We start from the raw sequence: 15,420 nt of genomic DNA on the forward strand, positions 1-15,420 counted from the left end.
AAGATTCTTATTTTAAATCTCACTGCTTTTTATCCGTGTTATAATATTAATACACGTTGAGATTTTTTATGTTTAAATTATTGTACAAGGCTTGCGACTTTGTCTTGTGATATTCGTTTTTATATTCGACAAGTGCTGTGCGCTGTTTAAAGGTTCCCCATTAAATTTCAATGCTTCCCGTTACGAATGTATCCCATTACGGACAGCCCGTTTTAACACTTGTAAATTATGATCTCGCTTTGTGCTTCACGGTTTCTCACTTATTCGCATTTGTCGGCAGGCACATGTGTATGGCCGCCGAGTTGTCAAAACGAGATAGCATAAGGACCCGCGCGATAATTTTATGGCATTTTCTACCGCGATGAATCCGCGATTTTCTATTTGTTTCAAAAAAGAACGAAATTTCAATAGAAACCGAGACTCGTTCAAAAAGCCGTGCGTGAGCAGAAATATTTTACGAGTCACAACGGACGCTATTCTGCGTTCTGATTAGTTTGTGTGTTCGTGACTTGTATTGAAGATTCTAAAAAAATATAATTAATATGTAAATGTCGTGAGTCAATTGCAAACACAAAGTACCTTACAAATGTATGAAATTTTTTAAAACAGAAAAAATAAAAAAGAATAATTTAATAATCAAAGAATTAATTATTAAAACAAAAATCGCAATTTTTGGAACACTTTCTATATTATTTCATGTTGTAAAGTTATTGTCAAAATTTGAAAACAAAATAATTCATTAAACATATGATTCAATTCGTAACTATTATTTGAAAAGACTTAAATGATGCATGTATACATAGTTCACAAAATGTCAATAGCTGTCTCTATTCGCTTGTTTATTAATCATATATAACTGTATCGTCTACGTAAGGCACTCGACATGCGTACTTAAGGAACTGCAAACCCGAGGCGATGCTGTCGACAAGGGGTCGCTCTATGAAAACCATAATCGGCCCGGTGACATGGCTTATCTCGGTAAGCTGTCTCTTGGCTTATGTCACGCGACACCCTAACAAATTTCCAACCCCTCTTACATAAATAAACAACTACTGCGAATCGCGATTGTAGAGGATATTGAAGGCACAGAATGCTGTCAGAATTGTCTCTCCGTGCCAAAATAATCTGTTTATACATATTCCTAATGCGTCTTATTTCGTATAATACATATTCGCTAAACGTTCTATTTGTACAAAAAAAAACAGAAATATAATTATGCACCTAGTTCTACGATACTTTCTAGCTTTGTTTTTCCAAGAGTTCAGAAAATAATAACTATTATTACTGTGCATTGCTGCATAGCAATAACTTCTAATATTAATCGACTCGCCATAACTAAAAAGTGCCTGGAGATAGCAGAGGCAAAGGGAGCTTAAAATTGGTTAATTCGAGTCGCGTGCTCGTCTGCGCGTTCCGCGAGTCGGGGAGAACACGGATGCCATTGCTTTTGGGTTCTAAAATATTCCGCGATGTCAGCGTTGGATATAACTGCCGCGCTCGGGCCCCACCGCGATTCACTATAATTATGCAGGCGAACTCGTTCGCATATTTCGTCTTAAGCGGCGGAGCGTCGCTACTGGAATTTCAAACCGCGCAAGAAGACGCGAACCGGCCGCCTATTCTAATGGTATCTCATTAGGTTCTTTTAATCACTGACATTACAGCAATCCGGATAATTGCCGTTGCTTCGGGCACCGCCGCCTGCCGCGCGTTTATTACGAATATAATGAGCCGCGGAGCACCTGAACTTGCTCCTTGAGGGGGTGAGCGGTGGGACCACCTGAAGCCTCGAAAAAACCTCGCCCTGACAGGTACCATTTTTTTCGGACTTCCAGAGCAAGCTACAAGCCCGATCGATACGCAGACCCGAATTTTTCATTTTGAAATGAACTTGTGGACGGGGAGTCCGGCGATTGGCTTGATGAATAAGGCCGAAGAATCGGGTGAACGAGAAAATTGACGAAAAATCACTATGATGGATTTCGCGGACTTTGTATGTGTACATTAATTTTTTAACATTAATAATAAATTGATAATTTATAAAATATTAACTAAGTTTCTAGGCTTTGTAGAATTGTAAAATAACAAGAGAGTATAAGCAGACGAAAAAATCAGATATAGCAATATTAATTATTATTGATTAATTATTGATGAAAGAGAATTCTGTGAATTATCGTGAACGAGATATGTGATTTACATTTCGCATCACTATTCATTGCGAGAAATAAAATTGTTCTGTATTTAATTATGACTTTAACATGATGGGAACATCGGAGCGGAGAGGCAAATTCAATTTGATCTCGGGGTGATGCGATGACAAATATTTTCGTCGTTGGCGCGCTGCGAGAGAGCCACTTAGGCGTTTTACATAAGGGTGCGACCTACGAAGGGTCTGGTATGCCAGACACGCGCCGTGATTTGTTTTCCCTTTCCACAGCGACCGGTCCCCCTCGCTGCAACTGTCCGGGAAAATATTAACTCGATCCGCGCGTCTCCGTGCCGGTGATTGCGAATACTCCGACCACGGTGTCTCACGTCCCCGGTATCGACGTGCTCGCATTATTCGTCAGTTTCACCCGGTCATTCGACATATCCGACTTTGAGACACATCGAGTTTGCATTTTCCGTGTAACGCGTGCATCACACTTCACATAAAAAAAAAAAAAAAGAAAAAAAACAAATGCGAAATTATTTTTATAAATACCATATGACATATTTCGCGAATATTCATAATAATTTTTCAATTATTGAATAACAAATCAAGTTTGTACGATGTAAAATCTTAGTATTGTACTGCTAACACGCTTGCAGTTTAAATGTCTATTAAAAGTGCAAAATAACAAAAGCACGCAACACTCTCTTTCTCTAATGAGGTCGGTTACGCGCACCTCGTGGTTTGACGTCCGCCGTTGCGGATCTATGCAAACGAGCGGCTAATTATGTTACGAGCCTGTAAAAACTGCACCTTGTTAGAGGAATGCTGTGGCAGCATGACGACGAACGGGCGAATAAATTCACAAAGGGAGAGAAAGGAGTTGGCAGGAGCTGCGGATCCTGTGCGCGCATTTTGCTTCCCCCGAATGATTCTTTCGTTGACAGCAAAGAGGAATTCGTGAGGAGTTTGGAAGAAGAGGAACGCTTGTGTATTCCGACGCTTTGTAGAATCTTAATGCAATCTTTTCCTAACGCGAAATATCCATTGTTTGAAAATATATTATCGCATACTCTAAAACTTTCACAACGCGACGTCATATATCTTTAAGTCGATATTTGATTTTATTTAAATATCTCGTACGTTCTTCAAAAATTCTTTAATGTCATTACATTCTAATGTTTACTTTGTTTCTGGAAAAATTACATTTTATTCTGCAGAATTATACGATCTATAATAACGTGACAAAATCGGTGCGATGTCGGCTGGCCGTGTGATCATGTCGAACGTTCCGAGAAGGCGAAACAAGATACACAAGACCCCGCCGGCTACGATCGCTCGGGCAGCTAATTATTTTCTTCGGCACCATTTCAGTATCCAGAAAACGCTCTCTCTAGTCCGGCTTGTGCGTTGGATTGGCGATCCAGAAGCCGGTCGTCCGAAGCGCGCGGCCAGATACGAGGCGACGCCGAGAGCACCTGAGCGTACAAACGAACCGAGGCTAACGAGAGGAAGGAGGACGGTACTAGACGAGCCGGTAATAAGCCGAGCCAATGGAAGTGCCAGAGAGGGTAGCATGTTCTTCGCGAGGAGTCGGAGGAGGACACGGCGAGGCCTCCTAAAGTAGATTCGTGCCGAGCGCCGGTGTATAATGACGCGCTCGCGCTCGCGCTCGCGCGCGCACGCGAGACCAAGAGGCCGGCAAAGGGTTCGAGGAGGGAAAAAAGGAAGGCAGGACACAAAGGAGGAAGGAGGACCTCAGGTCGTTCGCGCCGCAGGGTGAAGCGAGAGGCCAGAAAGGGTGGAAGTGAGTGAGGCTAACAATGAAGGAGAGAAAACGAGAAAAAAACGCGATGAGGAAGAAAGAAGGAAAGGAAGAAGCGAGAGAAGAAGAAGAAGAAGAAGAAGAAGAAGAAGAAGAAGACGACGACGACGACTAAAGAGGAGGGAGAAGCTTCGAGTGTCGGCACCTTGCCGCCAGAGCGGACCACACACGTCGACGAGTGGCTCTCAACTTGAGGATATCCGCTTCGGATTGCAGCCCGAAAGGATCTTCGAATTCATGATTTTCGACGCGACTCGAGTTTTGGATTATTTATCCGTATCACCATTTCTGTATTTCGATTTCTATCTTTTTATGTATCAGAGAAAAAAAAAATAATATCGACAGAGTAAGTATAGCCTTAAACGTCGGTTTATTATTATAAATTACGCGAGATACGCTATCCATGCATCAAATAATATTTTTATCGTAAAAATGTATCTATAATTGTGTAACAATATAAATGTTAAATAAAATCGTTTTCATAAAGGTAAAATTCGTTCTAGGAATTCAGTATTATTATTATGGGAGCTAGTTTAGAATATATATTTTGCAAAAGCTGAAGAATTTTGCGATTAATCAATAATCGCGAATTCTGGAGAGTTTTGAGCGTGGGAACGTGATGTCGCTATCGCGCCATCGTGTCGTGAATGATACGTTACTTTGTATGAAGGATGTTTCTACGCGGCCCCTTGTTGCGAGAAGAAAGCGATATCTCGATGGCGTGACAGGTGAAATCACAACGAGCGGTTCTCGCTCTACTTCCGCGGCGAGTGTGCAGCGTCGATTTCGGCACGGCAATTTCGAGCCTCCCCTCTGAACAAGGAATCGCTCGTGGATAAAATTACAAAGTTGCATAGGTAATGATAGCCCTGCGCGTTCGTGCGTCTGCATTCGAAACTAGATAATGCGAGATCGGGCGAAATTATTTCCCGAGGGGTCGAGGGGCCACCGAGCTGTTTGTCAATAACGAGAGTGTCGTGGGGATCGTCGCTATTAATCGACTCGGCGATTATCGTCAACAGACGAGCGGCAAATTTTTGTCATCCGCCGACTTAGCGCGCGTTGAAATTTGCAATTAAATATGCAAACGTTTGTGTATTACTGTAAAGCAGCGGAACAATATTATACGGACACTGTATCTCATGAAACTTTATATGAGACAAGCTACATACATATGGATGGCACGCCTGGCAAATTATAACTACGCAGCCGAGGAATAACGACGTTAAAGCGTGACATGACGGGTGAAATCTCAACGAGCGCCCGATTCGCCGTGCATCTCCCGCTGCAGCTCGCGGTCGATCTCGCGCTGCCGACGACGCAATGATGTAAAAAAGTTTCTCCGGTTGATTAAAATCGAGAGAAATGTCAGCTCTGCAATTACCGGGCTCTCTTGTGCCGGTCATCGGTACGCACGGTACGCACAAACATATGTAATCGTGTCAATGGTCATCGATCTCGAGTTAATTCAACAGACGTCGTCGAATTAGTGCTCTCCTCTCGACATTTCTTATTTTTTTCCCGCACACGTCTGACATCGTGTCTTAAATTGTTACGGCGAGATCGAAATTCTCATACCGATCTTACTTTGTGCAACACGTTATGGTAAATGCTGTGTATTAATTAAAAAAAATTTTTTTGCGCTAATTAATACGAGTATCTCGAGCTCGCGTGACGATTGATCAAACTGATATTCCGATTATCTCTGAGTAACAATAATTATCCGGGAATGTTTATAGCGTGCTGACAGTATTGATATTTTAACTACATGTCGAGAAGGTTGTTATTTCACGAGTCACGAACAATTTTTTATGATGCTTTTCAATTTATCAATTGAAAGATTGCAATTTTCGATTCCTTTTATGCGCATGAATTTCGTGTCTGCTAATTTCTTGAATCCTTTCACAACCACGAGCCACAGCAGGAAGCTGAGAATATTCCGACAACGCGCTGGCTACTACATTCACATGCAAATCGCCATTAAGTGGCAACGTTCTCAAATATTTGATCATCAATGTATTAAAAAAGAAGCTGGTTTCGATTGAGGGCGAAAACGCCAACTTTATATCTCTGTGATACGAATGTTGTTTATAAAATTCACTTTAATTATAAATTTATATTTAAATTGAATGTAATTAATTATAAAAACATAAATATTACATCAGAAATCGTGCTCACTGCAAGTATAATTAATAATTAAGAAATTAATGCTCCAAAAGTTTTTAAATTTTAAACAATTCGTCAATTTTTACTTATTCGATATATGTCTGCATGTTTCTTTTTTGCTCTTGCTCATTAGACTTCACTATTTCAATTAAACGTTCTATTTATTTAATGCGTTGTTTAGTAGCGCGACTATTAGCCGGAGATACGGTCTGTCACAATCACAGATATAATAAACCGACCGACACACGAGCTTCATCTTTCCATCTCTTTTTCCTTTTCGCATTTTTCTCACTTCTTTCCGCTAGAAGGACTTTTCGCTCTGCCCTTTAAATTTTCCCTTGCCGCCTTTTTTACTCATTCTTTTATAAAACAGCAGCACGCTAATGTATACAGTGTTAGCGGCAAAAACACTTTACGGGTACGTTTGGTAGCGTTTTCGAGCATGTCGTTTCCAGCGGATTCGCCACGCTCGCGGCACCGGCGAAAATGGAAATCTGGAGCGTCGCTCGACAAAGCGATAATATCAAAAACGACTCACCAATTTTTTCTGCTGCGGGAAACTGGTGGTTCCAATTCTCATCACACAGCTGTCGCATTGCACATCTATAACAATAATATATAGTAAGTATTAATAATAAATTAAATAATACATAGTTGTGGTTTTAATACCGAAGTAAACAATAAATTTTACGCCATTTAGTAAGATGCATTCCACAAAGAATTGCCATGCCGCAATGCATTTATATGCGCTGGTATTGTACGTAAAATGATATTTTATTAGTTGCATCACTACATATCGTGAGAAATTCCTAGCAAACACGGAAGAGAGTAGAGCTCGGTAATAAACTAAAACTTTATCATTAGCGCTGTAAAATTTTATGGGTACTTAAGAATTAAACAAAACATACGCGAGTTTTAAGTCGAACGAATGTCGAGCGAGCAGAAACTAGGAGAAACCCATTTGTGACGTGCGAAACTGTCGGAGAGACTTTTTTGAGCGTTTTCCTGCATTTTTAGCCTGCACGCTGACGCTTTAAAGTTGGGAAGTCAAAAGTCACTGAAGAAAAAAGTCACCGGGGCTGATTTCTAACCGGTGTAGCCGTTAGAGTGAAAGAATTGCTAGCATTCTCGGGGAACGAGGAGGAACCCTAAGAGTTAATCGTTGAATCCTATTTACTTGGGTCACCCGCTTTCGACACGCTCGCCGTTTCCGAATAGATCCAAGCTGATGTTTGCGTTTTCCCTTTCACGTTTCGGCATCCTTTTGAAATCCAACGTCAAAACAGATTGACATAGCTGGTTCCGCGTAAATATGAGAATATTAAAGTAAACGGGTAAAATTTTCTATTTTGCGACGCTTGCGATTTTCTAAGGAGGCAGGAAACGACTCTATTATATCGTTGGATTTTTCTGCCTATTCTGAAATCTTAGTAGATTTAGGTATAAGAAAAATATCAATCATTTCTTATGTATTTAAATCTTTTCCTTTCTAGGATTTATCGTGATCTATCGCGCTAAACATTTTTAAAAATAATTTTAAACAATTTGTAACAATTGTTGCATAAATTTCTGATAAAAAAATTTCTAGAATTTATTAAATTTAATTCATTTAATTTAAAATTAATTTATTTTGTGCATATTTTGCACAAAATTTAAATTCAAGAATAGTATCGTTAAGAACTTTGACGCATTATAGTAACTACATTTTGAGGATTTAAAATACGGATTGTGATTTTTTAAGTCGGATAATCCCGTGTACAATAAATACAATCCCAGGTTAACTCAATAAACTAAGGTTTATCCGTTAATCGCTATTATAATCGATGTTGAGTCTGAAGTGTTACAACGAAGTCTCCGCACACTTTCAAAGGTAAAGTATAAGAAATGTGCCTTCGAAACGAAATGTCACTTTTGTGATTTTTACCAGGAGAAATCACACTTCTCATCGGACTGTCAATAAACTGTCACGATGTAGTTTTGATGTCTTAGTCAATGAAATCAGATTATCTCTGAAGGATAACAAAATCCTACACTCAGGGCGACAGCACGTGCCTACCTGCTACAGCTATTTAAAAATATTTTTTTCTTTTGAGTTCATGAGATACAAAGTGTAGCGGAAAAATCGAAAAATCGACTAAATCCGTGAAATTGGGACAGCAATAGAATTCGATTTGACCCTGTTTTTATATGTGAATAATTTTAATTATTTCATAAAATAGATATAATTGTTCCACTACAATTTTTTGTAAAGTGACAATAGAAGTTCTAAGCCCTTGATAACATTTCTTGGATGTAATGCTTGTCAATATTTTCCGATTCAAATTTTCTACGAAGAGAAAACTAAAAGAATTCCCTGGAGCGCAGTTAACAATAAACTGAACAATACAATGGTCCTTGACTATTATTAGTGTTTCCGCTATTGAATCTATTGTAATTTTGACAACACAGTCGTGACAATATCATGTAAAATTGCAAAGCCGGAAAATTATTAAGGACACAAACGAGTATAAAGCAAGTGTTTGTAGAAAAAAATGTAGCAAAACATACTCAATCTTCTGAATTAAATTATTGCAGAATTCAATGTTTTTTTATTGACTTGAAAAAATACCTAGCAAAAATAATAGCAGAAAAAATAGTAGAAAAACGAGTTATTCAAGCGAAGAAGCGAACTGAAAAATACGTTGGCCAGCGGAAAGTCATTGTGACAAAATATAACTTTGATGGCAAGTGCATATAATTGCTGCGTATGCAATCAACTTTTTCATAAGATAGTTTTTAAAAATATTCATATTGAAAAATCATATTAAAAAAGAATTCACTTTTAAATTCGTATATGTATGGATAGTGCTATTTTTCTACATTTTTCTATTCGTTACATTTTTCCTTGCGACGTTGTACGTGTTTGTGATTCTCTGAGATAAGCTAACAATGAGAAAAGACTAAACAATGGATAAGCAAAGATAATCGCAGAAAAGAAAAATCAGTTCAGGTTTGAAGGTTAGATGGATACCTTAACTAAACGTAAACTCGAAGGTTAGGTACAATTCTATACACGTTTTTTCAGTGATAATAAGTCAGACCGAACGAATCAGATCAATGAGTTCAAAACACCAATGCCTTTTCCGGATAGTCAGGAAATAGTAAAGTTCAGATATTTGCGTTGTCATATTCAGGTGAAACTAATGAACAAACGCACTTTTTCGTATCTTCTAACAATTTTGAGCTACTTGCAGAAGAACCCAGTGCGAAACAAAATAAAAATTAATTCAAACGTAAATCATTCTACGATTCTTATATTACAAATATTAAATTTGCTATAAACCATCCGATGAAAGATATTGCATAACAATTTTCAATAATTTGCAAAACATAAGAGAAAGAATATTTCGATATTGCTGTGTGTGTAATAAAAACATATGAAAAATATTATAAAATAATAAATTATTCATTATTCCGATATAACCAAGTATTGCTAATTTTTCTTTTTAAAGATTTATGGCATTATTCGTAATTGTTAGTTTAAAACAGATTTTCATAGAGATTCAATCAAGATGCATTGCACCTTTTTTTCCTGAGTGGCAGAACAGCATGTTGAAAACACGCATGCCTGACTAGAGTATGTTGTACCTCCTTTATAAATTACTACCCTTCGGCGTATAAAACGATAAAGCATGATTAATGGCGGTATACTAGAACCTCATTGAATTTATGGTCGCGTCGCTTGGTTGAGACAATCAATATATGGAACCGGAGTCATGCGGAATTGAATTTACGCATTTACCATTGACGACATATTTGCAAGCGCACAAGTAAATTATGGCACACTCTTAAAAACGTAAGAATACGCTAGACAGTTTCAATAATAAATGTAGGGCTTCAAAAACATACTATGACATTTAAAAATTTTCCAATGTATTATACAATAGCTTTTTGTATATAATAGCAATGTATTAACAATAGCTTTTCTAATTATGATAACTTAACTTAAGCTATTCTAAAACGTGACTCTAAAATGAATATTTTACTTTGGTGATAATAGTAAGAAAAATACCGCATTGTAAGGAAAATTTAAAGAGGAAACAACAGTTATAAATTCACAAGACGGTTTCAGATCTTTTCAGTAGTCGGGGTCCTAAACGACCATTTAGGCTGCTTATCGGTAGGACCGCCACTGTAAAACTTTCATCATTCTCAGAGGACGCCGATACGGTATCATTATGTGTTCTGTAAGCTCGGCATCTCCAAGCGGCCGAATATGGCGCTATAGTCTGCCAGCTTAGTGGTCGTGAACAACGCGTACGAGACTTGAACGTAACGAGCATCGCTCGACCACGTAACCTGGCAACGGGTTAAGTAGAAGAGACGACCGCTCGCATCTTCTTCGCGGTAAAAAGCAGCGAGAGTGCGGCAACAGGGCAATCATCCTGTTTCGAGTGTATGTGTGTGTGTGTACGTGCGCGTATGTGTATCGGATGTGTACGACTTACATCTATTTTCTGCAACATTGGTCGTGTACATACACGACGAACCTAGGTTTATGGCACGCAAATGGCAAATAAATTCGTAAAATTCTTCGCATAACTATGCAAACAATAAATAAGATGTTAATTTGTAAATATATTCTTTTATTCTTTGTAGAAATTAATAATGATTATCATTAGCGCAAAACAAGTATTATTAATTCTATTTAATTTAATTCGCAGGTGAAATTATCAATGAAAACGATGAAATATCAAGATCGCGTTTAATTGTGGCGTTCTCGCGTGGAAGAAGCAGTTTAATCTGTTCGCTGACGCTGCGAGAGTAAACAACCGTTCACGAGCCCTTCAGCGCAAACAATGTACAGCAAACTAGAGAGAGTCCCATCTATTCCGCTCTAATTTCACCGTCATAGAGGTATTTGGTAATTGCGGGTTATCATTGTTTCCTCGGGCGTTCACGGGCATCAGAGAATAATAGCATAAACGCGGAGGCTGCGGGGCATGCGTTCACGGAACAGTTGGCGGGACAGTTTTCGTGTCGGGCTCTGCGCGAGCGAGTACGGCCCGACGAGATGAACTCGCCTCGTTTATCACCTCCCCGCCGATAAATCAGTACGCGCGGAATGCTTTGCGGTTCCCCATCGTGTTAGAACGGTTCATAAGCAGCGGGGGCTTCCCTGGGGTGCGGTTATCTTCGCATGTACCGGGTGTGCATTATCTCAGCCTGCCCTCGCGCGTGATGTACAAATAGTGCGCCGGAGCGCTCGTGCGCCTCGTCGCGCGCCCCATCCGTGAAAACACCGCCGAACATTATCGAGGGTGGAACGGCGCGTATGGGTGTGGTTCTGTGTGTTTATAAACTGGATTAAGGGGAATCAGCGGCGCGACGCTCCGTACCACCGCGCCATTTATTCAACGCTCACTACTCCGGCCATCCCGCGCCGTCGGACGCTCGCCGATCATTCCGATTGATCGCGTATTTAGCTCGAGTGTACCACTTGCGTGTGTACCTGTTATTGAGAATCGTGCCGTTTGGCGTGATAAATTCCCGTGAGAGTGAGAGGAGCGGGTAATCAGTGCGTGCTAGAAAGATATCATTAGAATCATTGACTTGGCGAATCAATTTGGGTGCTCTAAACGCTGAGTAACTATCGGTTTTCTCCGAATATAATACGAATCAAGTGAAATCCTCACATTCAACAGTTTTCACAATAAGTATGCGTTGTTAAAATACGCGAGAAATAATCTATGTTCTTTGTCTGAATATTTTTCTTTAAATGAGAGAACTTTCTTTTATTATTGTCAAAAGTTTTTCAATTGAAGTATTCAGGAGCCAAAAAATATGGAGTAAGGTAATAAAATTTCACAAAGATTCTCTTATACATCGTTTTCAATATGCATCTATAAAAGAGACACGATTAATAGACTTCAAATATCAAATGCACGGATCTGCAGTAACGAAATCGTTCTTACTCGGCATTTAGCGGTTGAACTCTCACGAACAGAAAAGCCGCGGTGTGCATGTTTCAATTCAAGCTCACCGCAGTGATAGTTCCAAGAATTTCACGAGCCGCAGGCAGAGGGGTGAGGGGACAACTCCGTGCAATATTCTTTCTCGCACGCGCATGATTACGCGGGATTCTGCGTTGCTCCAGAAAATATCGCTCGGTCGCGAAAAAAGCGCCGACGGTGGACGAAGTCGCGACGAAGGCATAAGGAGGGGAGTCCTCCGCAAAGGTTCGAGTCCCCTCCGATCCTGGTGGTTACACGCGAGATTGCATGCGAGAGGCTCACCCGTGGGCGGTCGTCCGCGTCTGGCCGCGCCCATCGGTTCCCCTCTGCTTCGCGGCTGGTAGGGTGCTCGTCGTGCCGATTGGCCGCGGACCGGTTCACGAGGTCGTACCCGCATTAATTATTCTAAATAAGTCGTCGCCTCTGCGGCGGCTGATTATAGAGTTTGCAGTGCCATAAATAGAACCCGTTTACAAATCGCGCTCGGGGAATAATGATCGCCGTGCGCGCCGGACTCCGCGAGCGTCTCATTGCTCGCTTTTGAGGGAGAAGTGGGGAACTTGTGAGACGAAAAACCCAATCAATCCCTGACATCCCGGAGCGGCGATTGGTCTCGCCGTAGGCGTTTTCTCTCGAGAGACTTCGCGGACCTGCTCGCGGCTTCGCGCGTTCTAACGAGGGGATTAAGGCAGCTTGCATTTCGGTGATTTCGGCTCCGGACTCAATGTATAATGAGCGAGATGGGCTGGCTGTCTGAATAGGAATGAAGTTTGTAATGACCTGTCTCTGAATCGCTGATGACGCGACTAACAGCCTTGTGAATTGTAATTTGTGATTGACATATGGTACAACGACGACTAAGGATTTCCTAGTAGTCACGTTACTAATGGAACATTCGTGGTTCTTTTTTTAAATCAATTTACTGAATATATACTGATTAACAAGTTACAGAAATGTAAATCATTTTTATGGCAAGAAAAAAATTGAAAATTCTCTTCTTCCACTGTTTTTTAAAATATATAATTGTCATTAAAGAAACAAAAGAAAATTAGATGTACATAATCTATTGTTAAACACATAAAGTTATTCAAGTAAAAATAATAAAAACAGTAAAAAATAACACGAGAATCATTCCTGATGTTCCTCATCCGTTTGTTTTGCAATAATTAAACTATTCGTCTAATTAACATAACACAGCAATTGATCATTTGATGTTGAATTAAAATGGTTGCAAGAGAACTGATTGTTTATTGATAAAACAAAATATGATAACATATCGAGAATCGAAATCATGAAGCACACGCAATTATATTTTATTATTAATTCTTTCTTCTTTATTGATCAAATTTTCAATCGTATAATCATATTATTAAGAAATATAATCAAATTATCAAGAAATAATCAGTTTCTTCTACTATTTAATATTGAGTTGACGACTCCATACAACTTGCTTTGTCAATTAAAATAGCGGATGGAGAGCCATCCGATGCTGTTCGGTAAGCTAGTCGGAACAATCGATCCACGCTTCAGCCTGATAATCTCATATGGAAATTCCTGCGCAACGTAACTCAGCTCGGCTGGACGCGCTATTGATAGATGGACACGCTGCAGTTATTTATGGTTGCTATATCTTTATTATTGTCTTTATACTACAAAGCTACCTCGCGGCTAATGATTGCCCTGCGGTTCACGTGGCAGCTGGTATCCCTATAGGTGTGGTCATTAATAAAACCGTCGGCTGTAACGACGATCTTACGCGTAGTTCACGACAACGGAAACAAAGGGCTCGCCTTCTGTCAGGCGGAACCGCTGACAGAAACAGAGCGGCGACGATCATCGGCGGCGCTAGGAAAAGAGCGTGCTCTCGCGCGGTAAAAGATACCTGCCTCGCGCGCCCATCACGCGGAATCGTATATTCTTTTCCTGGAATTGGTTCTTCACGAAGGGACGAGCGGACGCAATTCGCCGACATTATCGTCTACATTGTGGTGATTGAAGACGCTAGTTCAAGATGAGTGTAAAAGGTATATTTCTCAGGGTAACCTGAGTCGATCGCGAGCGGCGTGGACGATAATGACAGAGAATAACACATCTTGCCATATCCCGTTCATCATTTAGAGAGCGATTTGTAATTTTTTTCTTAACTTTAAGCGTGCCACGATAATGACTGGACTAATAAAAATAATTTAAGTTTGACTATTACACAAAGATATATTAAGCGATAATAAAACAATATTTAAAAAAAATTTATACACGTACATTGAATACTATTTCCATATTTGTATAACAATGAAACGTGCCGTATTTTCTACTCTTGATAAATGACCACATTTTACACCTATTTTAATTCAATGCTGGATGATCAATCGCTGTGTTACGTTAATTGGTCGAGCGGTTTAATTATTGCAAAACTATCGGACGATCAGCACTGGGAGTAATTAAATAAGACGAGCATTGCGTTAATGGAAGGAGAACAACATCGTTAACACCAGTGCTACCAGTAGCTGGTAAATTGTGGTACATTATTCGAGATATGAAGGCCATCGATATGGACAATAATTGGCGTAAAAAATGAGGCTCTCGTAATTTATGATGTTCTACGTAAGGCGAGGCCCACCAGGCGAGAACTCAGGTGATCAACTGATCGTTGATAAAAATGTTGATTTGTGTCGAGCGCGAGTATGCCGTAACTTTCATTTGAAAGCTGATTTTAATGCAGCGTGTTAATTACACGCTCACTCTTTGCTGCACATTATTCTATCAAACAGCCTTAATGAGCTTATTAACTCGACACACTTGGCAAAACAGTCAGTTAAAGTTCATTATTTCTCAAGCGCCTTGAATTTTTAAAATAATGTATAGCTCTTAAATCATCGCTCGACGCGCATTGCTGGTGATCTTTTAATAGAAAACACTGAGAAAATATATCTACTGTGATATTTCACACAAGAAATTATTCTTTAGATAACATATTTTAGCGTATATTAAATGAGAGTATTTTTTATCGAAATGTCATCAGAGTCGTTATTATTAATCAAATTAATTTAATAATGAATGTAAGCAATTTTTATATTTCTTCATACGCTTTTCTAGTAGCAACTAAATATGTTTACATTCATTATTCATTGATAAATCGTTGACAAAATTGTTCTACGCATATGCAGAGTTTTATTAAAGTGAATTTTTTCAGATCGATCGAATGCTTAAGAAATTGTTACGAATGTTGCCATTGATTTATTAGAGCATTATGCATCTTGCACCATCGCAATGGTCAAGCGTGTTTC

General features: G+C 39.5%; 1 long non-coding RNA gene across 1 annotated transcript in view; it reads right to left on the reverse strand.

Annotated features, from left to right (window-relative positions):
• Window positions 1–6,679: 6,679 nt before the first annotated feature.
• LOC105675205 (uncharacterized) overlaps window positions 6,680–15,420 on the reverse strand; it is a 41,702-nt gene continuing 32,961 nt past the window's right edge. The window contains exon 4 of the long non-coding RNA XR_001101233.2: window positions 6,680–6,746. This is a non-coding gene — a long non-coding RNA (uncharacterized lncRNA). The remainder of the gene's footprint in view (window positions 6,747–15,420) is intronic.

Source organism: Linepithema humile, chromosome 5, assembly GCF_040581485.1.
Source record: "Linepithema humile isolate Giens D197 chromosome 5, Lhum_UNIL_v1.0, whole genome shotgun sequence".
Taxonomy (NCBI): Eukaryota; Metazoa; Arthropoda; class Insecta; order Hymenoptera; family Formicidae; genus Linepithema; species Linepithema humile.